This window comes from Bos grunniens, chromosome 9 (genome assembly GCF_055505025.1).
Source record: "Bos grunniens cultivar Pamir isolate PY7600 chromosome 9, Bosgru_T2T1.0, whole genome shotgun sequence".
NCBI lineage: Eukaryota > Metazoa > Chordata > Mammalia > Artiodactyla > Bovidae > Bos > Bos grunniens.
This window is the reverse complement of record NC_141173.1, coordinates 40,637,770-40,664,970: the sequence shown is the minus strand read 5'-3', so window position 1 is coordinate 40,664,970 and position 27,201 is coordinate 40,637,770. Positions and strand designations below refer to the sequence as shown.

Genomic DNA, 27,201 nt, shown 5'->3' with positions numbered 1-27,201 from the left:
TTCTGCCATAAGGGTGGTGTCATCTGCATATCTGAAGTGGAGAAAATAGCCTGAGTAAAGATCCAGGTGTAAAAAGTCAGGACCTGTGTGAGGTCCTGGTGTGCAGCACAGCAGCAGATGGGATGGCAGAATTGTGTGGTGCTCAGCCTGGTGCCTGGCACACAGAAACACAGGGCATGTCTTCCTGAAGGGTCTTAGAAGACACCATTAAAGGCATGGTTGAAAATATCTCCACATTAAAAACTGTGAGACCTCCAGCAAGTCACATCTCTCTGGTGTCACTGCCCCCATCAAATTGGTTGAAAGTGACAGTCCCAATTCACGGGGCTGTGGTGAGGGTTAAATGAGTTAAGGGTTAAATCAGAGCCCTGTAAAGGGCTCTAATCAACATTTCAGTTGCAAATAACAGCAAACCTAACTCAAACAAGCTTAAGTAAGGAAGGGACTTTTTGACTCCTTATGGGAAAAGTCCAGATATAGAACTAGCTTCCAGTGTGGTGGGATCCAGAGGGACAAACGATATCATCAGGCTTCCCCCTCCTCTGTCATTCTTTCTCTCTTCTCTTTTCTGCTTTTCTGTGTAGATTTAACTCCAGAAGAAAGAAACCCACTCTCTCCCACACCTAAAATTCAAATTTCCTACAGCTGGGCTTGGAGATGGGTTGGGGGCAGGGGTGCGGTGAGGAGAGACACGGCGAGTAGAATGTTCTGATTGGTTGGCCTGTTAGGGGCAGAGAATGCTCTGATTGGCTGGCCTTTGGTGGACGAATGCTCTGATTGGCTGGGCTGCATCACACGTTCAGCCCCCCCACAATGGCCACCGACAGGTTCTCACAAATGTGGGGGTCATAACGTCTTACCTGGAAAGGGATTCCAACAGGACAAACAACATTTAGAAGCTTTTAACAGAGTGCCTGATCCTTGTAAGTGTTTACTAAAAGCTAATGCTATGAAGATAGGCCAAAAAGGACAAGTTAGGGCCACACACATGAGGCCTTGAATTCTAGGCTAAAATGATTGAGTTTTAGTTAAAGGGCAGTGGTGAGCCACTGAAACCTTTGTCCAGTATGGTGAACAAAATGTTTTAGGAAGATTGGTCTGATAGTGGGAGTGTGACAGAGGGTAGAGAATTTGGTGGTAGGAAGGTCAGCTGGGAAGCTGATATATTCTGAGTTCAGTGTTGAGGATCCAGGTTACAGATGTGATGGTAGGAACAGAATGAAGGGAATTACCACTTAAATGGCAGAGAAGGAAGAATGGCAGGTTTTGACTGCCTGGGGAGGGCACATCAATGTCAGGAGGTGAGCAGTCCCTGAGGTTATAAACCTGGTTGACAGGGAAGATGGTGGCCTGGCCACTCAGATTCCTCTCTTTTCCTCCTTCCTCTTTTTTGCCTTAACCCTCCCTTCCCTCTCTCTTTCAGGAGCTATGTAATTTTCTCTTATCGTACACAGCACAGTCTTTCTTGGGTATATTTCACTTGCACACCCACCAAGGACTCTTTCTGGAGTAGCTTTAAAAGTACTGATTTATAAACAATCGCAATGTGTTAAAGATTCAGGTGAATGCAGTGTTCCCGTCTTACCATAAAAGCAAGCAAGCAAACAAAAGGCATTTGTAGAACTTGCAGAAGATTTGGAATAACCTTTGTCTCTTCTAAGAGCATGAAATGAACTGGAGTTTTGACCAGGAACCCTTAGTATTTTGTCTGTGTTAGAAATGTAAAGAATGTAGCAAAAGATGGATTTCACTCAAGGAAGTGCAAGAGGTCTCTCTGTGTGTGTTTGTGTTTTCAGGTCTGTAAGTGAGCTAGAGAACCACTGACACCTTGGAGGCAGTTGTATGTCAGCATGATACTAACCAAAGTGGTCAAAACTTGTTTTTTGAAGCAAGTCTGAGGAAGGGAAGAAAGATACTTCTTAGTTCGGCTTCTGAAGTATGTTTCTTATGAGACTGGGATGTTAAGGGGAGGGTTGCACAATGAGGTGTCTCAAAACCATCAGGTAGCAACCTGCTCCAGAAGCCCTCACCCAAAGCTCCAGCTGGTCCAGGCTGTAGTCATGATGGATTTCTTTTTTGATCAATGATGAAAACTTGTTCTTGTCTTTCACTTGTTATCTGGGTGGGTTACTGAGTCTTGTGAAAACTTCAAGAGGGCTTCCAATCCCCTACACCATAATCTGGGAAGTAAAACTAAGTATTAAGCAACTGAAAAAGTTATGGCATTGTCTGTCACTTTCCATCTTCTTTCATAATATAGCCCTTTAAATAAAGGACCACATAGGGATGGAAGAGGAGGCTTCCCTGGTGGCTCAGATGGTAAAGAATCTGCCTGCAATGTGGGAGACCTGGGTTTGATCCCTGTGTTCAGAAAACCACCTGGAGAAGGGAATGGCAACCCACTCCAGTATTCTTGCCTGGAGAATCCCTTTGGACAGAGAAGCCTGGCGGGCTACAGTCCATGGGGTCGCAGAGTCGGACACGACTGAACAACTAAGCACAGTGATGGCAGAGGAGCCAGTTAGAAGGAGTCTATGACCCTCAACAATCAGGCACAGACCTGAACAAGGGGATGACAAATGATGTTATCCAAAAGAGGTTGAAAGGCCCCTCTGCCCACAGTTTCTCTCTGCCTGTCTGCGGCAGAAAACTGACAGAGCACCTTGTGTTCCGTTTTAAGTTGAAGTCTTTTCACCTGAGAGCACTGGCGCAACCTTTCTTTATACCAAACACCTGCTCATCCTTCCTAGTTCAGCTTCAGTGATATACCTCTTATGTGATGCTTTTGCTGATCCCCGCTCCCAACTCTCCATCCTCCTCTCCCTCTCCTTCTCTCTCTCTCCCCCTCTCTCCTTCTCTCTCTCTCTCTCTCTAGCAGGGAGGTGATGATGTGGCTAATATTTGTCTTATTGAAGGTGAGGAAGGGCGGCAGTGAGGAGATACCCCTCGTCCAAGATAAGGAGCAATGGCTGCGCTTTGCTGGAGCAGCCGTGAAGAGATACCCCATGCCCAAGGTAAGAGAAACCCAAGTAAGATGGTAGGTGTTGCAAGAGGGCAAACACACTGAAACCATACTCACAGAAAACTAGTCAATCTAATCACACTAGGACCATAGCCTTGTCTAACTAAATGAAACTAAGCCATGCCCCTGGGGCAACCCAAGATGGGTGGGTCATGGTGGAGAGATTTGACAGAATGTGGTCCACTGGAGAAGGGAATGGCAAACCACTTCAGTATTCTTGCCTTGAGAACCCCATGAACAGTATGAAAAGGCAAAATGATAAGATATTGAAAGAGAAACTCCCCAGGTCAGTAGGTGCCCAATATGCTACTGGAGATCAGTGGAGAAATAACTCCAGAAAGAATGAAGGGATGGAGCCAAAACAAAAACAATACCCAGCTGTGGATGTGACTGGTGATAGAAGCAAGGTCTGATGCTGTAAAGAGCAATATTGCATAGGAACCTGGAATGTCAGGTCCATGAATCAAGGCAAATTGGAAGTGGTCAAACAAGAGATGGCAAGAGTGAATGTCAACATTCTAGGAATCAGCAAACTGAAATGGACTGGAATGGGTGAATTTAACTCAGATGACCATTATATCTACTACTGTGGGCAGGAATCCCTCAGAAGAAATGGAGTGGCCATGATGGTCAACAAAAGAGTCCGAAATGCAGTACTTGGATGCAATCTCAAAAACGACAGAATGATCTCTGTTCATTTCCAAGGCAAACCATTCAATATCACATAATCCCAGTCTATGCCCCAACCAGTAATGCTGAAGAAGCTGAAGTTGAACGGTTCTATGAAGACCTACAAGACCTTTTAGAACTAACACCCAAAAAAGATGTCCTTTTCATTATAGGGGACTGGAATGCAAAAGTAGGAAGTCAAGAAACACCTGGAGTAACAGGCAAATTTGGCCTTGGAATACGGAATGAAGCACGGCAAAGACTAATAGAGTTTTGCCAAGAAGATGCACTGGTCATAACAAACACCCTCTTCCAACAACACAAGAGAAGACTCTATACATGGACATCACCAGATGGTCAACACCAAAATCAGATTGATTATATTCTTTGCAGCCTAAGATGGAGAAGCTCTATACAGTCAGCAAAAACAAGACCAGGAGCTGACTGTGGCTCAGACCATGAACTCCTTATTGCCAAATTCAGACTGAAATTGAAGAAAGTAGGGAAAACCACTAGACCATTCAGGTATGACCTAAATCAAATCCCTTATGATTATACAGTGGAAGTGAGAAATAGATTTAAGGGACTAGATCTGATAGACAGAGTGCCTGATGAACCATGGAATGAGGTTCGTGACATTGTACAGGAGACAGGGATCAAGACCATTCCCATGGAAAAGAAATGCAAAAAAGCAAAATGGCTGTCTGGGGAGCCTTACAAATAGCTGTGAAAAGAAGAGAAGTGAAAAGCAAAGGAGAAAAGGAAAGATATAAACATCTGAATGCAGAGTTCCAAAGAATAGCAAGACAAGATAAGAAAGCCTTCTTCAGCGATTAATGCAAAGAAATAGAGGAAAACAACAGAATGGGAAAGACTAGGGATCTCTTCAAGAAAATCAGAGATACCAAAGGAACATTTCATGCAAAGATGGGCTCGATAAAGGACAGAAATGGTATGGACCTAACAGAAGCAGAAGATATTAAGAAGAGATGGCAAGAATACACAGAAGAACTGTACAAAATAGATTTCACGACCCAGATAATAACGATGGTGTGATCACTGACCTAGAGCCAGACATCCTGGAATGTGAAGTCAAGTGGGCCTTAGAAAGCATCACTATGAACAAAGGTAGTGAAGGTGATGGAATTCCAGTTGAGCTATTTCAAATCCTGAAAGATGATGCTGTGAAAGTGCTGCACTCAATATGCCAGCAAATATGGAAAACGCAGCAGTGGCCACAGGACTGGAAAAAGTCAGTTTTCATTCCAATCCCAAAGAAAGGCAAAGCCAAAGAATGCTCAAACTACCGCACAATTGCACTCATCTCACACGCTAGTAAAGTAATGCTCAAAATTCTCCAGGCCAGGCTTCAGCAATATGTGAACCGTGAACTTCCTGATGTTCAAGCTGGTTTTAGAAAAGGCAGAGGAACCAGAGATCAAATTGCCAACATCTGCTGGATCATGGAAAAAGCAAGAGAGTTCCAGAAAAACATCTATTTCTGCTTTATTGACTATGCCAAAGCCTTTGACTGTGTGGATCACAATAAACTGTGGAAAATTCTGAAAGAGATGGGAATACCAGACCACCTGATCTGCCTTTTGAGAAATTTGTATGCAGGTCAAGAAGCAACAGTTAGAACCGGACATGGAACAACAGACTGGTTCCAAATAGGAAAAGGAGTTCGTCAAGGCTGTATATTGTCACCCTGTTTATTTAACTTATATGCAGAGTACATCATGAGAAACGCTGGATTGGAAGAAACACAAACTGGAATCAAGATTGCCGGGAGAAATATCAATAACCTCAGATATGCAGATGACACCACCCTTATGGCAGAAAGTGAAGAGGAACTCAAAAGCCTCTTGATGAAAGTGAAAGTGGAGAGTGAAAAAGTTGGCTTAAAGCTCAACATTCAGAAAACGAAGATCATGGCATCCGGTCCCACCACTTCATGGGAAATAGATGGGGAAACAGTGGAAACAGTGGCAGACTTTATTTTTCTGGGCTCCAAAATCAGTGCAGATGGTGACTGCAGCCATGAAATTAAAAGACGCTTACTCCTTGGAAGGAAAGTTATGACCAACCTAGATAGCATATTCAAAAGCAGAGACATTAGTTTGCCAACAAAGGTTCGTCTAGTCAAGGCTATGGTTTTTCCTGTGGTCATGTATGGATGTGAGAGTTGGACTGTGAAGAAGGCTGAGTGCCGAAGAATTGTTGGTTTTGAACTGTGGTGTTGGAGAAGACTCTTGAGAGTCCCTTGGACTGCAAGGAGATCCAACCAGTCCATTCTGAAGGAGATCAGCCCTGGGATTTCTTTGGAAGGAATGATGCTAAAGCTGAAACTCCAGTACTTTGGCCACCTCATGCGAAGAGTTGACTCATTGGAAAAGATTCTGATGCTGGGAGGGATTGAGGGCAGGAGGAGAAGGGGACAACAGAGGATGAGATGGCTGGATGGCATCACTGACTTGATGGACTTGAGTCTGAGTGAACTCCAGGAGTTGGTGATGGACAGGGAGGCCTGGCGTGCTGCGATTCATGGGGTCACAAAGAGTCGGACACGACTGAGCGACTGATCTGATCTGAACGGCTGCAGACCCCAACAGGGCAGGAGCCTCATCTTTAAGTGTTGAATCCCAGCACCATACCATTAATATGGTTCAAAAGATGGAGGAATAAGTATGATACAGTGGAAAGGTCACTGAACCTGGAGTTAAATAATCATGCAAAGCAGAATCCTTGGCTGGTGATCTTGGACAAGAGATTCACCTCTTTTGAGCCTCAGTTTCATTATCTGACAAGTGAGAAAAACAACCCCCCCCCACTTTCCCACATATCCCAGTTTTTCCATGGAATAAATGAAATAAGGTATTTAGCAGAGCCCTGTAGGAAGAAAGTCTGCAGACACACCAGTCCAGCTCACTCATTTTACAGATGATTAAACTGATCCTTAGAAGTTTCTTTTTTACCAAAATTTATTATCCTTAGTCCCATTCCTGTAGGAACTTGCTCTTGAAATCTGACCTGGAGGTAGGAACCTAATAAATTCATTTTTTCAAGAGTTAGTAATGGTTATTCAGAGTGTGGACGTACCTCCCTTAGAAATATCTGCATTGCTCTTAAGAGGTTTACAGTAATAGGATTTATTTCAGGTCTTTGAACAGAGCAGTAAAGAGCATTTTTGGATGGGACAGTTTCCAAGTCTTTTCCAATCTGCATAATATAAATAGCTGTCTCTGTATACTATGTCTTGCACTGATCATTGGAGAAAAACTACATGAATGTTGATCTCCCTCAAGTGTCCCATTTCCCCAAAGTCTGGAGGACTCATCTTTTTAAAATATGAAAACTAGAAATGTCAGATCCTTGAAGTCACAAAAGCAGCTAACATCTTCAAAGAAATTAAAAATAATCATGACTATCGTAAAGAATCTTTAAATAGAAGTAAGGAAATCTGAGGCCCAGGTCTAACTCTCACAAGTTAGGTGAACTTGGTTAACTCAGGCTTCTTGAGCATTCCCCCAGCTCCAATGTTTTAAGACTATTTAGTGTGTATGTGCCTGTGTATAAGTAGATCAAAATTCAAAATTCATTATGATATTGTAGGAAATTATGTTTGGTCTTTGTGTCCTTCTCCACACACTCTTGGCACAGAGCTCCTAAAACCCTTGGAATTTTCTGAGTGACAGAGAGTGTCTTTTGTTATTCACTACAAGCCCCTTTTGACCATAACCGAGTTTGTGCTCATTAGGTGAGTCTTCATGGACCTCTGGGTGGCTTCAGGATCAGGAGTGGCCTCCAAAAAGACTAAGCCTTGATTAGAGGGTTGGAACGTCACTCCCACCCCACCCCTGCTCAGTCTCTGCAGAGGGTTGAGGAGACGGGCTAGAGATGGAATTCAGTCACCAATGGCCAGTGATTTGATCAATCATACCCTTGCAATGAAATCACCATAAAAATCCCTAAACAGGGCTTGGGGAGCTTCCAGGTTGGTGAGCACATCCACGTGCTGGGAGGATGCTCTGTGTGCTCAGTTGTGTCTGACTCTTTGGGACCCCATGGACTGTAGCCCACCAGGCTCCCTGTCTGTAGAATTTTTCAGGCAAGAATACTGGAGTGAGTTGCCATTTCCTCCTCCAGAGGGTCTTCCCAATTCAGGGATTGAAACCGTGTCTTCTGCATTGCAGGAGGGTTCTTTACCACTGAGCCACCAGCACCCAGAGCTTCCCAGGTGGCATTAGTGGTAAAGAACCTGCCTGACACTGCAGGAGATGTAAGAACTGTGAGTTCGATTCCCTGGGTCAGGAAGATCTCCTGGAGGAGAGCATAACAACCGACTCCAGTACCCTTGCCTGGAGAATCCCATGGATAGAGGAGCCTGGCAGGCTACAGTCCATAGAGTCACAAAGAGTTGGATATGACTGAAGTGACTAAGCACGCACACAAGCACCTGGCACCCCAACTCCATGAGGACAGATGCTTTTGCACTCAGGACCTTTCTGGACCTCGCCTGTGTGTCTCTTCATTTGCCTGTTCATTTGCATCTTTTATACTAAGCTAGTAAATGTTTTCCTGAGTTCTGTGAGCCATTTTAGCAAATTATTGTACCCAAGGAGGGGGTCATGGGAACCCCCGATTTATAGCTGGTTGGCCAGAAGTTCTAGTGGCCCAGGACTTGTGATTGGCATCCGAAGTCGGGGCAGCTTTGTGGAACTGAGCCCTTGAACTTGTGGGATCTGATGCTAACTCCAGGTAAATATTAATATTATTAGAATTGAATGAAATTGTTGGACACCCAGTTGGTGTTGGAGAATTACAGAGGTATAAAAAACAAACAGTGAAAAATCACCTTTATAGTCCTATTCCGTAGCTCTTGTTTCCCTCCCTGGGCCCAGAGACAACTATTATCAATTACTTAATTGTAATTATTATCAAATACTGAATTGTATCCCCCCAAATTCATATGTTGAAACCTTAATTACCTCCATCTCAATGTAACAGTATTTACAGATAGAGCTCTTGGGAGATAGTTAGGTTTTGATGAGATCAGGAAAGTAGAGTCCCCCATATTGGGATTAGTGCCCTTATAAGAAGACACAGCAGAGAGCTTACCCTCTCTCAGCTTTGTGAGCATGCAGGGAGAAGAGAGCCATCTATAGCCAGGAAGAGAGTCCCACCAGAACCTGACTACCAACACCCTGTTCCCCACACTTTCAGCCTCAAGAACAGTGAGAAAATTCATTTCTCTTATTTAAGCCATCTAGGCTATGGCATCTAGTCTAGTCATAAGATACCGAGAATCCACTCAAAAATATTTTATGCATAAACAATCGACAATAAATATATTTATTCATTTCCTTACTTTTTCCACACAAATGGTTCTGTACCTTGCCATACTTTATCTTGAAGAATAATCCAAGTCACTATATCTCTTTTTTTCAGTAGTTGCTTGACATTTTTTTCCTTTATATGACTATACCATAGTTCATTTAACCAAACTTCTGTTGCTGAACACTAGATTGTTTCCTGTTTTTCATAATTACAAATTATGCTGCAGTGAATCATTTGCACGTATGAGACCTATTTGTTGGCTAAATTCCTAGAAGTGATTACTAGGTGGAAGTATATTCATATCTGTAATCTTAATAGACATTGCCAAATTGTCCTTCAGAGTCATTGTGCCAATTTACACTCCATTCAGTATGTGTAATAATTCTCATTTTCCCTCACTTTCAGTTACACAGTATGTTAGCAAATTTATGAGATTGAGCAAAATGACCTATAAAATTTTAGTTATTTAAGGTTTTCTTCTTTTATTGAATTTTCTTATGTGTGAAATTGAGTATCTTTTCATATACTTAAGAATCTTCGATGTTTTCCTTCAACAATTCACATTCTTTTTTAGGTATTTAGGTGGGTAGTTTTGTAGGAGCTCTTTATTACAACAGGAAAATAAAACTTTTATGTGTGATAAGAACTGTAAACCCTGCCTCCCCCCACCCATTGATTTGTATTTTGACTTATGGTGAGTTTTGTCATACTGAACTTTTTGATTTTTATATAGTCCAATTTATCAAATGTTTTTTCAAGCCTTCTAGGTTTCATATCATAGAAAATTCCCCTACTCCAAGATGAAAATATCTCCATACTTTTTTCTACTTCTCTTTACTTCTTATAGTTAAGTCTTTGACACACCCGAACTTTATTTGGTGTGATATATGAAGTATGGATCCAACTTAGTGTGTTTCCAGAGAGTTACTGAATTTATCCCAATGCCATTGACTGAATAATTTATTTTTTCTCCTCTTGTTTGAACTGCACCTTTATCCTATACCAGAACAATAGTAAATGTCATATGCAGAGTCATACATGAGCCGTGAGGTTGATTCTGGGGCTTCAGACTTTGTTCCACTGAGCTGCCTATCATATGCCAACACTGCACTGTGTAAATTGTTATTACTTTATAATATTTTAATACGGGGTTGGTTTTCCTCTTCTCTTTTACAAGTATCTTGGCTCTTCTTGTCTGTTTATTTTTCATATTAACTTGAGAAGCATCTAAATTGGTATCAAAAAAATTCCTTAAAAGCATTTTTACTGAGATTGCCACAAAGTAAGGAAAGTTGACATGACCCCAGTGTTGACCTTTTTTACTCAAAAGCAGAACTTGCCTTTTCATTTGTGCACATTCTCTTTTGTATCCCTAAGTTTTTCTTTAATTAAAAAGAAAAAGATTTTTCTTTAACTTACTTTTTCAGTTACAATACAAATAAGGTCTGTTAAATCCTCTAATTGATTATTGTTATTTAAAAGGCTGTTTCTTTCTGTTGGGTGTTTTTGTTTTTTACCAAGCCAAATTACTTCCCATATTGTTTGACGTCATTTTTCATGTGACTTTCTTAACCTTTCTTGGTATACAATTACCTCACCTGCAGGTAGTGAATGTTAGCTCTTCTGTTTAAAAATAGATATACCTCTAGCTTCTCTCTTTTATCTAATTGAATTAGTACCTGAAAAATAATGTTAAATAATTGCAGTGTCACTAGACACCCTTGCTTTGTTTCTGATATTATTGGAAATGTGTATTGTTTCCCTATTAAGCTCACTACTAGTTTTTAGACTGAGATAGATATATTAAGCCGTTTTAAGAACGTGTCCACCTATTGCTAGTTTATGGTATCTTTTAAGTTTTGTATGTATGTATCTTGGGTTGCACTGGGTCTTCATTGCTGCTCTCAGGCTTCCTCTCGTTGTGGCAAGCAGGGACTTTGTTGCAGTGCGTGTGCTTCTCTTGTTGCAGAGCACAGGCTCTAGGCGCGCAGACTCTAGGAGTTGCAGCAGGTGGGCTCGTAGTTGTGGCACATGGGCTTAGTTGCCCTGAGCGATGTGGAGTCTTCCCTGGCCAGGAATGCAGTCTTGTGCCCCCTGCCTTGGCAGGTGGATGCTTCTCCACTGTACCAGCAGGGAAGTCCTACTTTACTATATCTGTATCAAGAACGGATATTGAATTTTCTCAAATGCCTTCTCAGTACCTATTGAAAAGATAATATTAATTTTCTCCTTTCGTAATAATAGATTCCCAAGTATTGAATAATCTTTGCACTCCTGATTCTTAAATGTTAATGTTATTGTTCTTTTAATGTGCTACTGAAACATGTTTGCTGATACTCATTTGTATTGTTGTTTTGATATTTATAAGTGAGATTGATCTATAGTTTTCTTGTGCAGTAATTGTTGCATATTTTTATCAATGTTATCTTAGCTTAATTTAAATAATTGGGATACTTTGTTTCCTTTCTGTAGTGTGGAACAGTTTAAATAGCTTTAAATTCATCTGAAAGATTGATCTGAATCTTTCATAAAATTCCTCTCTTTTTGCTTTAATTCCTTGCTTTATCAACTTTTTCAGTTAATTAACCATCTCTTGGTCATAATTGCCTCAGATAAAAAATGCTTTTATTATTTCCAAGTTTTATAAATATACATTACTCTCATAAACACAAGGATATTAAAATTAAAATGAGGAAATAACCGTAGAAATGTACAATTGTCTATAGGCAAAATTTTTCAATATAGTGTTACTTATAGAGGCAAAAGAGGAAGCAACTTAAAGGCTAGACGTTCACAGGGAACTAGTTAAATTATGGTGTTTTCTGTATAATAAAATACTTTGCAGCTACTTGATTTACAATATTGTATTAGTTTCAGATGTACAGCATAGCAATTCAGTAGGGGTCTTTTGCAGATTATATTCTGGGTGGTGCTAGTGGTAAAGAACCCACTTGCCATTCCAGGAGACCTAAGAGACTCCGGTTCAGTCCTTAGATCAGAAAGATCCCCTGGAGAAGGAAATGGCAGCCCACTCCAGTATTCTTGCCTGGAGAATCCCATGGACAGAGGAGCCTGGAGGGCTAAAATCCGTAGTTGCAAAGAGTTGGACGTGACTGAAGCGACTTACCATGCACATACATTACAAGATATTTTCTATAATTTTCTGTGCTGTACAGTAAATCCTTATTGCTTACATAGTTTATGTATATATGTATATTAGTTTGTATCTGTTAACCCCATGCTCCTAATTTATCCCTCCCCCCACCTTTGGTAACCATGTTTATTTTCCACACCTGTGAGTCTGTTTCTGTTTTGTATATAGATTCATTTGTATTATTTTTATATTATATGCTGCATATAAGTGATATCTTTTGATATTTGTCTTTCTCTGACTTCCTTCACTTTGTATGATAATCTCTGGGTCCATACAGCTTGCTGCAAATGGCACTATTTCATTATTTTTTATGGCTGAGTAGTATTCCACTATATATGAACACTGCATTTATTAAGCCTCTTGTCTGTTGATAGGCACTTGGGTTGTTTCCATGTATTACTACTTGGCTGTTGTAAGTAGTGCTGCTGTGAACATTGGGGCACGTGTATCTTTCTGAATTAGTGTTTTTGTTCTTCCCAGGTATATACCCAGGAGTGTAATTGCCGGATCACATGGTAGCTCTATTTTTATGTTTTTAAGGAATCTCCATATTGTTTTCCATAGTGACTGTAACCAATCTATGTCCCCACCAACAGTATAGGAGGCCTTGCTTTTCTCTGCACCCTCTCCAGCATTTATTATTTGTAGACTTTTTGATGATGGCTATTCTGACAGAAGTGAGGTGATAACTCATTGTGGTTTTGATTTGCATTTCTCTAATGATTAGTGATGTTGAACACCTTTTCATGTGCCTGTTGACCATCTGTATCTTTTCTTTGGAGAAATGACTATTTAAGTCTTCTGCCCATTTTTTGATAGAGTTGTGTGTTTTTGTTGTTGAGTTGTATGAGCTGTTTGTATATTTTGGAAATTAATCTCTTGTTGGTCCGATCATTTGTAAATATCTTCTCCCATTCTGTAGGCTATCTTTTCATTTTGTTTATGGTTTCCTTTGCTGTATAAAAGCTTGTAAGTTTGATTAGGTCCTATTTGTTTCTTTTTCTTTTATCTCTCTCACCTTACAAAATGGATCAAGGAAAATTTTGCTAATGGTTTATGTCCAAGAATGTTCTATGTTCTCTTTTAGGATTTTTATGGTGTCATGTCTTATATTTAAGTTTTTAAGCCATTTTTTGTTTATTTTTGTATATGATGTGAGGAAGTGTTCTAATTTCATTGATTTACGTGAAGTTTTTCAGATTTTCCACTTGTAGAGATTGTCTTTTCTCCATTGTATATTCTTGCATCCTTTGTTGTAAATTAATTGACCATAAGTTCATGGATTTATTTCTGGGCTCCCTGTTCTGTTCCATTGATCCATATTTCTGTTTTTGTGCCAATACCATGCTGTTTGGTTACTATAGCCTTGTGGTATAGTCTGAAGTTCAGCTTTGTTCTTTTTTCTCAGAATAAGACTCTTTTTTTCATATGTTCCTGATTGTCTTAATCTTTTACACTAGGAAATAATTACTTATATATTGTATATTAATACTATATAATATTAGTATATCATATTAAAATGATGATGTGATTATGTATTTATTAACATGGAAAGATGTTCACAGTAGATGGTGATGCATGTTTCACAGCAATATGATCACATTTTTGTAATCTGTTTCTGAAGTTATGGATTTGGAAGTGGTTTTCTCAGGCTAATTTTGGATGTTTTCAACTTTTTGTTTACATTTATTTTTTTTTACATCCAATTTTTCTAGGGTACTTAGGAAGTATTTAGGCGAATGACTGGGAAGATAAATAGATGGATAAAAAACCATATTAGGGGATTAAACAAGACTCTTTTTATAATTAACTGGATGGAAGGTCAGGAATGCTACCTGGCTCCAGTCCACTAAAATTAGAAATCTCCCAGTATAAACCACTGGTGAAAACAAAGTATTGTCTAGTCCCCACCCATACTTCAGTCAAGTGAGTGGAAACTGTGCATCTGCCATCTGGCTAGCCTGCCTAGTACCACAGCTTTCCCTCTGGCCTGGGTCGGTGGGAGGCACAGTGCAGGGAGAAAGGAGGTGTTCTTAGAGAGACAAGAATATGTAGACCTCCTTCTACTTAATGGCCAGAGACCTTAAATTTTCTCTACCCTTCAAAGGGTCTACTAAATGGGTGAATGCTATAAACCATTGGTTCTCTAAGTTTGGTCCCAGGCCAGCAGCATCAGCATTACCTAGAAACCTGTGGGATAGTCACATTCTTAGGCCCTAAACTAGCTGAACAATAGCGTGGGAGTGGGAACCAGCAGTCTGTGTTTAGTAAACCCCCAAGTGGTTCTGAGGCCTTTCAACCACTTCTAGAAATGTTTCCAATCCAAGATGACTTCTGAGGCAAGGTGTAACTGATAGGAGGAAAGAAAAGTCTTCTCCTTTCTCAGAAATCTTGGAAAACACTACTACTTCCCAGAAATGTTTAAATTCAGAACCTTCACAATAAGTTGAAGAAGATTCCCTCAGTTTCAGGAAACTATTTCCCATTTAGTCAAGACTTTAACATTTGTCTGAAAATATAGAGAGTTGGATCCTAGAATAACAGAATGTCACAACTGCTTAGACCTCAGAGATCATTCTGGAACAACACTCTTGTTTTCACCAATGAAGATGCTGTGCTGAGAGAGGTGACTTGGCAAATAGGAAAAGTACAAAAGATAACGGCAGGTTTGTTTGCGTTTGTCCCCATAGATCCCAAGAAGCCTAAAACTGTGTTATTTAATAATGTACCAAAGTGTCGCTTTTGAGCTGTGGTGTTGGAGAAGACTCTTGAGAGTCCCTTGAACAGCAAGGAGATACAACCAGTCCATCCTAAAGGAAATCAGTCCTGAATATTCATTGGAAGGACCGATGCTAAAGCTGAAATTCCAATACTTTGGCCACCTGATGCGAAGAACTGACTGATTTGAAAAGACCCTGACACTGGGAAAGATTGAGGGTGGGAGAAGAAGGGGATGACAGAGGATGAGATGGGTGGATGGCATCTCCAACTCAATGGACATGAGTTTGAGTAAACTGTGGGAGTTGGTGATGGACAAGGAGGCCTGGCATGCTGCAGTCCATGGGGTTGCAAAGAGTCGGACATGACTGAGTGACTGAACTGAACTACAAGTGTCACACATCACTGAAAAATGAAGTTCTAGAAGAAGCCACAGAGGCCACAGGATCTTCTCTTAGAGCGATGACAATGATCTCTAGACAAAGCTGACCAAATTCATTTTCACAGACTTTCTCACTGAGGATGAATTTTAGTTAGTGACGAAACATAAATTCCAAATCTCTCCTGGAATGGCCAGTGTGAACAGTATAATTCAAGTATTTCCTTCCTGAGTAATTTCACATGAACTCTTTCCTAAAATGCATTTTTTTCTAGAGCAACCTCTAAAATAAACATATGCTCTTAAGGATGTAGAAAACATGGTTATATTTAATGCTTCTTACGTTACTAAGAATCTTACCTCAGGCAAGGTTTCTTCCTTTATTTAAAGCTCTGTTTCAACAAATAGATAATAATTATTCCAAATAAGTAAGTCCATGGACAAGGCTTAGGTCATTGTGCTATAAACATACTGTACATCTATATAGTTTAACTATAAACATAGACATACTATAAGCATAGTATGTCTATATAGTTTGACTCCTCCAGCTTGGACTTTTGTATTTGTTCAAATAAAAAGAAAGTATAATTATTTTGGAATCAGAGTACTGGAAAGAAACATTAGCAAGTCAATATGTTTTTGTTGCTGTTCAGTCACTCAGTCGTGTCCAACTCTTTGTGACCCCATGGACTACAACATGCCAGGCTTCCCTGTCCTTCACCATCTCCTGGAGCTTGCTCAAACTCATGTCCATGGAGTCAGTGATGCTATCCAACCATCTCGTCTTCTGTCATCCTCTTCTCCTGCCCTCAATCTTTCCCAGATTGAGGGTCTTTTCCAATGAGTCAGCTCTTCGCATCAGGTGACCAAAGTATTGGAGTTTCAGCTTCAACATCAGTCCTTCCAAAGAACACCCAGGACTGATCTCCTTTAGGATAGACTGGTTGGATCTCCTTGCAATCCAAGGGACTCTCGAGAGTCTTTCCCAACACCACAGTTCAAAAGCATCAATTTTTTGGCGCTCAGATGACAGGATGAAAACCACAATCACAGAAAACTAACCAAACTAATCACATGGATCACAGCCTTGTCTAACTCAATAAAACTATGAGCTATGCCTTATAGGGCCACCCAAGACAGACGGGTCATGGTGGAGAGTTCTGACAAAGCGTGGTCCACTGGAGAAGGGAATGGCAAACCAATATGTTTTTACATACAGATTACTTCACTGATCACTGGAGGCACAGCCAGACAAGGTCTTAAAACATAGTCCCTGCTTTTAAATAGCTTCATTACCAGTAAAAACATTTATCAGACTCATATAGGCAGAATTGAAAGCTAAGTAAGTTGAAAACAAGGACTTCCCTGGCAACCCAGTGGTTAAGACTCCACCTTCCACTTCAGGGTGTGCGGTTCCATCCCTGGTCAGGGAACTAAGATCCCACACGCTGCTCAGTGCAGCCAAAAATTTTTTTAAAGAAGAAAAAAAGAAAGTTGAAAACGGATTTAAAACTTCAGTGGTTATGTTTTTGTCATTAAATGTCCTTTCACCTTCATTTTAATAAAATTTTTTCTTCTGAAAGCAATCTTCTGCCCTCTCTTCAGGAAGGCCAGATTCACGTTTTGTGAAGCTTGAAGTTTATACAGTTTGCAGAAACCACTTTAGAGGACAAAGGTTACAAATACAAAATTATAATATTTAGAGTAAGAAAAGTCACAATACCTTATAATTTTCAAAAAGCTGACTAATTAAAAAAGAAAACTCATGAAATCTGCAAACTAAACTTTTTTTCCCCTGAATGTTCTGACAGTCTATAAAATCCTTTTCTCCTCATGACATTGTTTATGAGACCAAACCTTATCTGAAGCCAACTACCTCTGGACTCTTCTGTTATATAACCTGATATTTCTCTTTATTATTTAAGCTACTTTGAATTACTGGGGACATAGAATCCTAATTTATACAGAGATATAAGAAAAGCTCATAATAAGCTTTAGGGATAGGTGGACCTCAGCTGCGGAAGAAAATTGCTCAAGGGTTTATCCCAGCTTGCAAAATATAGAGTGGTTTGTGTGGTCACACAGACATTCCCTCTGTCGACTGGAAAAAAAAAAAAATTGCACAGCCTAAAAGTTGAGAATTGTATTTTATGAGACAGACTTTCTGAGGACTTCAAGCCCAGGAGGTAACCTCTGAACATAGCTCTGAGGGACTGCACCAAAGAGGTAAGGGAGAAGCCAGGGTGTATAGGAATTTTTGCAACAAAGACCAAGTAGTCAGTACATCAAAATATTAGTTAATTAAAGAAAACCAGGATAGCTCAAGTTAATGAATTTAGTATTTTTTTATGTATGGAAAGATGCAAGAGTCTGGGTTCACTGAAATCATTGCTTCGATTGACACTTTAGCTTTCTAGGCCAGTATCCTGTTCTTTCCCATCCTGAGTGCCTGGAAGGTACACCGTTGAGGGGTGGCTGCAGTGGCTGAGGGCTTGGCAATAGACAGCCCGTTTGTCTCCATGGTCAGTTCCCTCATGGCTCACTGTCAGAGCCGCAGGAGCTGCCTGAGGGCTGCAACACCCCTTGTGCTGATATGGCTGGTAACATTTTTACACCTCCATTAGCAGAAGGAATTTAGAGTCATTACTTAATTTCTAGCACTGTGTGATAAATATAATTGAGCCATAGAAGGATATGGGAAAATAAAAACATTTGTTATGTCAGAATACAACAAAAAGATTGTTACTGCTTTTAACAAGTGTTTAATAATTAGCCCTTAGTGGGAAAAGGTTACGTGGCTCCTTTGATGTGGTTGCCTAAAATTAATCATTACCTAGTACTGCTTTGTTTACAGTGGAATCGAGAAATAATCTGTGTAAAGATGAAAAAATGGTAGGGAAAAGCTTAATTAACTAAAAGCGGTGTTTACTTAAAATCCATTAAGAAAGGGCATTTCAAAGAAGTAAACAGAAACCGTAGCACGCGATAAGCATTAGGTAATGCAACTTTGAGGCGTAAATGTGCCATGGGAAAACAGTGATAGATCTGAGATAGAAAATTCTGTACGGCTTTCTGTAGCGTAGAGAAACCAACGGTCATTTTCAAAGCGTGTGAGGTCAGTGTGGTTCTGTTGGCAATGATGACAGAAAGAAGCCCCCGAAATAGCTGCATTTGGAATGGAATTGCTTTAGAGCAGAGCCCAATACACTGTTTTGTTTTTACCACCTAAAAAGCCGAAAAGGCCAAGCCCACTAAGCTTTAGCGTATCTTTTACAATTGTGGTTCATTCAGTGATGGCCTTCTAGGATTTACCTGGAACCATAAAAGAGGAAGGAGGCAGGATGACTTTGATCTTGGGGGTGGGCATTGTGTGTGGCAGTTTGAAACAGAATCTCAGCTCCCTGAGTGGGAAGCAAACCGGACTTGTGCCGGTGAGAATGCCAAATTCTAGCTGCTGGTGGCTAGAAGCAGAGCCCTGGCTCTTGTCTTCTCTTTAAAAAAATTTATTTTTAGCAAAGAGATGGAACATAAAAACAGATAAAGTGTTTATTAAGAGAAAGATACATGCGGATAGACACCTGGGTGGTCTCAGAGTCGCACCTTTGGGGTGACTTAAATCACTTAAATGGAGACAGTTTTCCAGAGTTCCTGCAATCATCTTGCTCTGTCTGGCTCCAGGTCCATATTTGTTCTGACTAAGGGCCCTGCTCTATGTGTGTGTTCATCTTTTAGCCAAGATGGATTCCAGTGTGAGGGTGTCTGGGAGGTTAACAAAACATGTGATGGCCTACTGTTCCCTCCCCTGAGGAACCCTCCTGTGCCTATATGGTCTGGGAGTTCTCCTTGACCCTGAGAATGAGAAATAGGTGGCCTCTTTATTCCCTATACAGGGCTTACCCCTCTCTGTTCCTGCTAGTTTTGTTATCTTGAAGCGTTTACAGGCGACAAAGTCAAGCTGCTTATCATACTCCTGTTATAATCTTTGTCTCAAAGCATAAAGAAGAGGCAAATTGTCTAAGCTGGAGCTCATTTGTCTCCTTCCTCAAATTGAGAAGCTTACAAAAACAGTTAATATTTGGGGTGGGTTTTCATTTCAGCAGTTTCTCAAAACGCTTTCCCTGGTTGTTGCTCATAATGGAAAAATAGGTTCTGTGGCAGAATCATGGCACTCTGGCCGGGGCCTCAGAGAGCACCTCACCCAGGATGCACTTTGCCCATAAATTAAGACACCTGTTGAAGACCGCACCAGCAAGCTGATGGCTGCATGACTTAGGTAAAAAGGAGAGTGGAGCCTAAGGAGGAAGTCTGTTCCAAGTTGTAAAATGCATGCTGCCTCCCATCCCCCTGCACATGAACTCGTCAGCTCTCACAGCCTCGTTTCCCTCCACCTACCCCCACCAGGTACCTGAGACTATCCTGTTATCCCCCTATTACAGCAAGGGTAAAACTGAGACCTATTCTTACAGAAAAGTATACCTCATAGGCTGTATGATCCATAAGGGGTCTATCTTGACCTCCTGGTCTGATGTGGGCTCTCCGTCAGTGTTTGTTGAGGAAATGCGTGCCACAGAAGGTAACTGAGTTGCTCAGTAAAGCCACCCCAACCCCTTCCCACTCAGCTGGCCTTAAACTTCCTTCATTTTCTAAGACACTATACCAGCCTGCTTGGCCTGGCTGGTAGGCATGATGGTCTTGACTTGCAAATTCCCTTATCTTTAATGGCACAGTTTGACCAGCTGCCCTCCGTTGCAGGCAACACTTCTCACTCATGTCTTGGGTGGCTGTCTTCAAGCAACCAGCCTCAGTCTCAGCTGACTGTATACTCTTATTGCACTGAGAACATAACAGAGAAAAATTAATAGAGAACGTTCACTCCCTGCACCACATATAATCTCTCTCCTTTTATTCATTTATCCCACATACTCTGCTTTTCCACCACATGAAGGACAAACTTCTAACTTAGGCAGCCTGGCAATGTGTGTGGGAGGTACCCATCTCCTCTCACCTGCTTGGGAACATTGCTCATACAGTTACCTTTTCTCTCTTCTGAGTTCCCTTCTCTACTTGGGATCTCCTGTCTGCTTTTTATAAGAGGTTGTGATATCTTGATTTTAGCATCCTCACTTGGTCTCACATCCCTTCAGGCTAATGTCCCTTTTTTCTCCTGCTCCCTTTTAAGGAAAAATTCCTCCAGGAGACTTCAGTTCTTCTCCCTTTCTCTCTTGATACCAATCCTGTCAAGCTTTTGCCCACATCAGTGAGCTCCACTTTGTCAATCCTGTAGTCAATTGTAAGTCTTGATATTACTGGATCATTACCAGCAGTATTTATCGAACTGGAAACCAGGTCACCTCCCATCTTGATGACTATTCCTTCACAATATCCTTCTCTAGATCTTGTTCATCTTTCCAATTTCTAATACTGGAATGCTCTAAGAAGAGCCATGAACCTCTTCTCTCTCTGCACTCACTTTGTCTTGGTATCTTGGTTTTAGATATCATCCTTATGAATCGCATCCATACACTGACGACTCACAAGTCAATATCTCTGGTGCCGAGCTTTTACCTGAACTCCAACTTCTTGACATCTCCACTGGGAAGTCTGATGGGCAACCTTAATATTTTCAAAACAGATTTCATAATATTGATCTTCTCCCTTAAGCTGCTCATCCCCCAGAGATGAGTATCTTAGTGATGATACCTTTAATCTCTTAGTTGTTTGGGCCCCAAACTTTGGGATCTTCTTTGACTTTTCTTTTCCTCTCATATTCTATGTCTAAACATCAGCAGGTCATGTTACTTTACCTCCAAAGTGTACCTCATTCCAAATACTTGTCACCACCATTCACCTTTCTTGGTGCCACTAAGCCACTTAACCACTAGTCTGGACTATTACAGTGGCCTCCCAACCAGTCTCCCTGCTTTTAGACCCAAGTCTGTTCTCAGCACAACAGCCAGTGTGATCTTTTGAAAATATGAGGACTGCTGCCCTTGAGAAACTCTCACATGAGGACATGGACTAGAAATTCTATTGTTTGTTACAGAGAAAAATTGGAAGCAACCTGTCAGTGGGTAAATTGTGTCATATTCCTACTGTGGAATACTACGCAACAGGAGGGAAGTGAGTTTGATTAATGTGGGAAATATGGAGAGACCTCGAAAACATTTTGCTATGAGAAAAAAGCAATTTAGGAAAGTACTTAAATAAGTTATGGTGCATCTAGTCAAGGAAATATTAGGCAGTCATTAATAATGAATAAGTAGAACAATATATACTAAATAGAAGTTCAAGATATAATGTGAAAAAGTGAATAGGATTCTTTTTGTCTAATATGAATGTCTTTTAATAAAAGGTATACATGTATGTGCTCAGTCGCTCAGTCGTGTCTGACTCTTTGAAATACTTTTAGACTGTAGTCCTCTAGGCTCCTCTGTCCATGGGATATTTCAGGCAAGAATACCGGAGTGGGTTGCCATTTCCTCCGCTAGGGGATCTTCCCAACCCAGGGATGAAACCCACATCTCCTGTGTCTCCTGCGTCTCCTGCATTGTAGGCAGATTCTTTACCACTGAGCCATCAGGGAAGCCCTAATACATATGCCTAAATATATACAGAATATTTACACAAGAAACTGATAAATTGGTTTCTCCTGAGAAATAGAACATGAGGTTTAGGGCAGAAAGGAGACATTTATTTTTCACCTAACATTCTTGGGTGCTGCAAAATTGTGATCATGATTTTATGTATGTGTACATGCACAAAGACACACACATACTTACATATATATGTTTCCTTCTGGCATTTTAAGCTTTGCTGGTTGGTTTATGTTTTTACTCTTTTATATATATAAATCTTTACTGGAAATTTTTATTGGTATAAAGAGTGAGGTTAGGATACTACATTCTCCCAAATGATTGCCAATTGTCTCAAGCCCATCTACTGACTAATCCATTTTTTTCTCCACTGATCAAATGCTACCTTTACTATATACATACTAGTTCAGAATTTTTTCCTTGGATTTGTGCTACATGCTTATAACAAATAATACTGGCCCAAGCCAGTGTACATATGTATATATACTACATCTGTGGTGTATTAATTTGTTTTAATAAAAATGTGCCCCAATCTGTGAAGACATTTCAGCATAAATATTGGTCTTTTTTAAAAAAAGACAAGAGGGGAGATCGTCTGTTTCTTTGATAGTCGTGTTATTAATCCTAAGAAACCATGCCTGTCGTGCTTCCTTCTGCCTACGTGTGTTCAGCCCAGCTCCGTGGGTGTGTAACTGTGTGTTTAACAAGCGCTCACCTGGATTTATGTAGTTATTTTGTATGAAACTGCCTCAGAACCAGCATGTGGTTAGGATTGCTCATCTCTCATTTAAATGCTGCTGCATAACACTGCCCAGCTGGGAGTTGGGGCTTAGCGCTAACAAGAGCTGCCTTTAAGGGTTGAAAAGAACTTGGAAAAATTCAGGTTTATTGGGTTCTGAGCATTTATTTCTCTTCCTTCCATTATATTCAGAAGGCAAAGTCCTCCTCTATTTCTCCTACCTCTCCAAGTAAGAAAGTTCTCCAAGTAAGAATTCCATGGACAGTGGAGCCTGGCGGGCTACAGTCCATGGGGTCACAAAGAGTCGGACACAACTGAGCAACTAACGCTTTCACTTTCCTGTCTCTGGTAGTATTGCACACTTGATTCCCTGGACGACTCTCTTCCTATAAAACAACAAAAAATGCTAGATGAAATTATTTAAATGTTTTATAATTTATCTAAAATGTATAACAAAATGTTAAATTGGGGGTTTGAGTAAGATGCAAAGATATGATAACTGTCAGGCACACAATGGCACCCCACTCCAGTACTCTTGCCTGGCAAATCCCATGGACGGAGCGGCCTGGTAGGCTGCAGTCCATGGGGTCGCAAAGAGTCGGACACGACTGAGCAACTTCACTTTCACTTTTCACTTTCATGCATTGGAGACGGAGATGGCAACCCACTCCAGTGTTCTTGCCTGGAGAATCCCAGGGACAGGGGAGCCTGGTGGGCTGCCGTCTATGGGGTCGCGCAGAGTCGGACACGACTGAAGCGACTTAGCAGCAGCAGCAGCAGCAGACACACAAAACAAGTTTTGGGACAGACCAGGATGAAGATGTTCAACACAGCAGGGCAGGAATACAACCCACACTGGAGACATAAAGCAGTCCAGTGACTCTCCACCTGGAACTCCACTGAGTGGGCTGGTGGAAAGGGTTTCTTGGCAAGAATGGCTACTACCTTCCAAAGGTAATGGCACCTTCTCACGACCCTAATAAGAGGAACATCCAGGAAACCTCTCAAAGAGCTTGATGTGTGTCCCCTGAAATCGTGAGACATAGGTAAGTAATTTAGGGCTGAGGAAGCTCAAGGCAGAGGCTGTGGTACTTGTAGGGCAACAGGGCAAGCAAAGGAGGTGCTCTTGCATTGTGATGAACCTGCTTTCTAAAGTTTACATGGAAATGCAAAGCACTTAGAATAGCCAAAAGTCTTTGAAAGACAAAGTTGAAGGAGTTTAGGAATTATTTATACAAATACAGGAATGTAAAAATTATTACATAGCTACAGAAATTAAGACAGTGTACATTAGTGTAAAGGTAACTAGAACAACTGAACAGAAAGTTCAGGAATAGATTCTCATATGTACAGTCAGGTGTCTTTTAACAGAGATCCCAGGGCAATTCAGTGGGCAGAGGATAGTATTTTTAACAACTGATGATAGAATAGTTGGATTAGCCATATGAAAAAAAGAAACTGAAAAAAAGAGAAAGATCCTTACCTCGCACCTTCTATAAAAATTAACTGCAAATAGATTGAAGACCTAAACCTAAGAGTTAAAATTATAAAATTTCTAAAAGATAATTGTACTAGTTATCAATTGCAGAGCAACAATATTGACACCAACTTAGTGGCTTAAAATAACATACATTTTGTTACCTACTATTTCTGTGGGTCAGGAGTCCTGGTAGCTCAGACAGTAAAGAATCCATTTGCAATGCAGGAGACCTGGGTTCAACTCCTGGGTTGGGAAGATCCCCTGGAAAAGAGAGTGGTTACCCACTCCAGTATTCTTGCCTGGAGAATTCCATGGGCAGAGGAGTCTAGGGGTCTACAGTCTGTGAAGTCACAAAGAGTTGGCCATGACTGAATGACTAACACAGGAGTCCAGGAATGGGTAGGTGACACCTCAGCTTAGAGTCTCCCAAGGCTGCAGTCAAGACGTCTGTGACCAGACGTGACCTCTGGTTGTTTCCAGGCTGTGACCTCATTCATGGCTCCACTGGGGACAGTTATTGACAGAATTCATTTTCTGGTAGGACTGAGAATTTCATATCTTGCTAGCTATTGGCCAGAGGCCACCCTCTGCTGCTAAATGATGCCCATAGTTTGTTACTCACCACACAGGGTTTCACAGCATGATCACTTGCTTCCTCAAAGCCAGAAAGAGACTGTAGCAAAGTGGTTGCTAAAATCTGAAGTAACAGACATATGATCACACATACTCATGTGCGTCCCATCAACTTTGCCATATTCTATTGGTTAGAAGTGAGCCACTTCTAGGCCAAAAGCAATAGCAAAAGCTATTGAAGTTGATGGAGAAAATGTACATGACCATACAGATCTTTTGTTTAAAAACTAGTTCTACATAGATGGTCCTTGTACACTGCATTGTATGGTGGCTTCTTTTCCATGTATGTTTTTAATCCCCTATTTAGGCCATAAATTCCTGAAGAATGGGGAGTAAGTCCCAGGGCACCCAGCAGCAGTGTCTCACATGTATTAAGTACTCAAGAAATATTTGGTTAGAGTCAAGTCAGCACAGTGGGAAATGTGCAGGCTTATGCAATTGGGAAGATTCATTCAAATCCCAGCTCTGCCATTTACTAACTGGGTAAACACACAACAATTACTTCCTATCTCCAAGCTCCAGTTTCCCTATATAACCTCATAGTTTTGAGGCGAAATGAGGTGATGTGTGCAAACTGCCTGTCACATTTGCTACATGGTAGCAATTATTGTTATTTATAGATGGGGCTAGCTGTAAAATGTTAAAATGGTTAAGCCTTTAATAGCAAACAGAAAATTAAAACTCAGTTTTCTGTGATGAGTTTTTCCTTGCATCTGTGAAGACGTTAGGATTCCTTTCAACTGCAGCTCCCCTCGTGCAAGAACAGTCCCACTCAAATGTCCATGCTCTCAGGTGCCCCAGCAGTGACTCTCTTGTCAACCACCTTCTGCAAACTGTCTTTTCCTTTGAACAGTTTACAGCAGGGTGTGTCTTCTATATTCTGGTTGTAATCATTTTTCTGCCACAAGAGGGCGCAGTGTGACTGTGTATATTGCAGAAAAAAAAACTTGCAGTCCTATAAGTTAGTATTACAAGGCAGGATAAACTGTGCTCCATTCATTGTTTTCATTTGAAGATCGTTTTTTGTATATTTGAATTAATTTTCTTTAAAGCAAGAATAATTGAAAGCAGGAAGCTTCCACCATTTGTTTCTGGAAGGTCTTTTCCCAGGCTGTAACTGGTTAAGCACAAACTTAGCATCATTCTTCTCTGTTTAAAATACTGTGATTCATCTCCTTTCTGGGAGTCATTTCCTGTAGGACTTTAAGAGGCCTTCTAGCTCCAAATTACTGTACATTCCCAGTTCTTGTTATGTTTCCTGCAGGCCATCAAGTTCATGGGTTTTATTATAGCCTTGCAAATTAGTAGAAAAAAATTTACTAGCCCATAAACATTTTATCAGCCTTACTTGCTCCTGGGGGCAGATTGGTAACAAAATAGCTGAAAGCACTATTGTGTATAACTTAGCTATGAAACTAATTATTGTTATGCAAACAGTTTCTAGCTTTTCATTTTCTCCTGGCATGTACACTGGATGTGGGCATGAGTGTAACTAAATAAACCTGTTGCCTAACACTGCATGCACCCTGTGGCATGCGTGCATGGCAAGCATGATAGAGGCAGATTTCATTGACAGATGAAAGTCACTCTCCTGTGAGAAGTCACAGTGGCATGTGAGAATGTGCTTATTCCCTCCTCTTCCATCTTGCCCCTCTGCTCCCCCTAACCTGTGCCTGGATGCAGGGAGAGTGGGCAGAACCTTGGCACATGATTTTACAAAGGTTTCTGATGTCTGGTCTGAAATGGATGCCTCCGCACTCAGGAAGTTGGCACCTGTGGGGGTGTAAGGCAGTGTTCCTAGTCACTGTCTGCATTTCTCCCTTTGCAAAGTCACATGTGTTTCTTTGTGGTTGCCAGGCCCTTTTCAATCTAGAATTCATGTTCCATGCCAGCCTTAATGTGATTCAGGGTAAATGCCCATACTCCTGTATTTTGGGAATACCTGTCCCTTTCTGTAAGGGTGCTGTGGTTCATCCTTGTCTTTCACACCAATCACAGCTCTGTCCACCACCTAGGACAAGGCGGCAGGCAAGCCATACAGTGGTTAATAACGGAAGCAGATGTACTGCATGGGAGAAGCGCCCCCAGTAAGGAAGAGGGCAGGTGAAGACAGCAGTGGAGAGGGGCCGATTCTAGTCAACCGCGGGTACTTCTCTCCTCTTAGTTCAAGCCTCTGAGGTAGTCAGTGGGAGTCTGACTGATATCATTATCGGGGGTTGGTCCTGATCTGAACCTGCCCCATAAGCAAAGGGAGTTGATGAGGTTTGCAGAGAGCTGGCAGCAGTAGAATAGGGTGACTGAGATCAGGATTCCCAGGGACTCCTAGGCCTGAGCTGCCAAGCAGAATGTGAGGATGCCGACAACATGAATTTCAAGACAGACTTCACAACCCGTTCTTCACAGTGGATGTCCTGAGAGAGGTTAAGAGTTGTCCCATGAAAACAGCTTCATAAAGTTTCTTTGCTACAGGACTTCTC

At 41.1% G+C, this 27,201-nt stretch overlaps 1 long non-coding RNA gene across 2 annotated transcripts in view; it reads left to right on the top strand.

Moving 5' to 3' along the window:
* Positions 1-759: 759 nt before the first annotated feature.
* LOC147365841 (uncharacterized) overlaps positions 760-27,201 on the top strand; it is a 92,036-nt gene continuing 65,594 nt past the window's right edge. Inside the window, exons 1-2 of one of the 2 annotated variants that reach the window (XR_015132891.1) lie at positions 760-923; positions 2,916-3,014. This is a non-coding gene — a long non-coding RNA (uncharacterized LOC147365841). The remainder of the gene's footprint in view (positions 924-2,915; positions 3,015-27,201) is intronic. The other variant, XR_015132892.1, reaches the window with a different exon arrangement.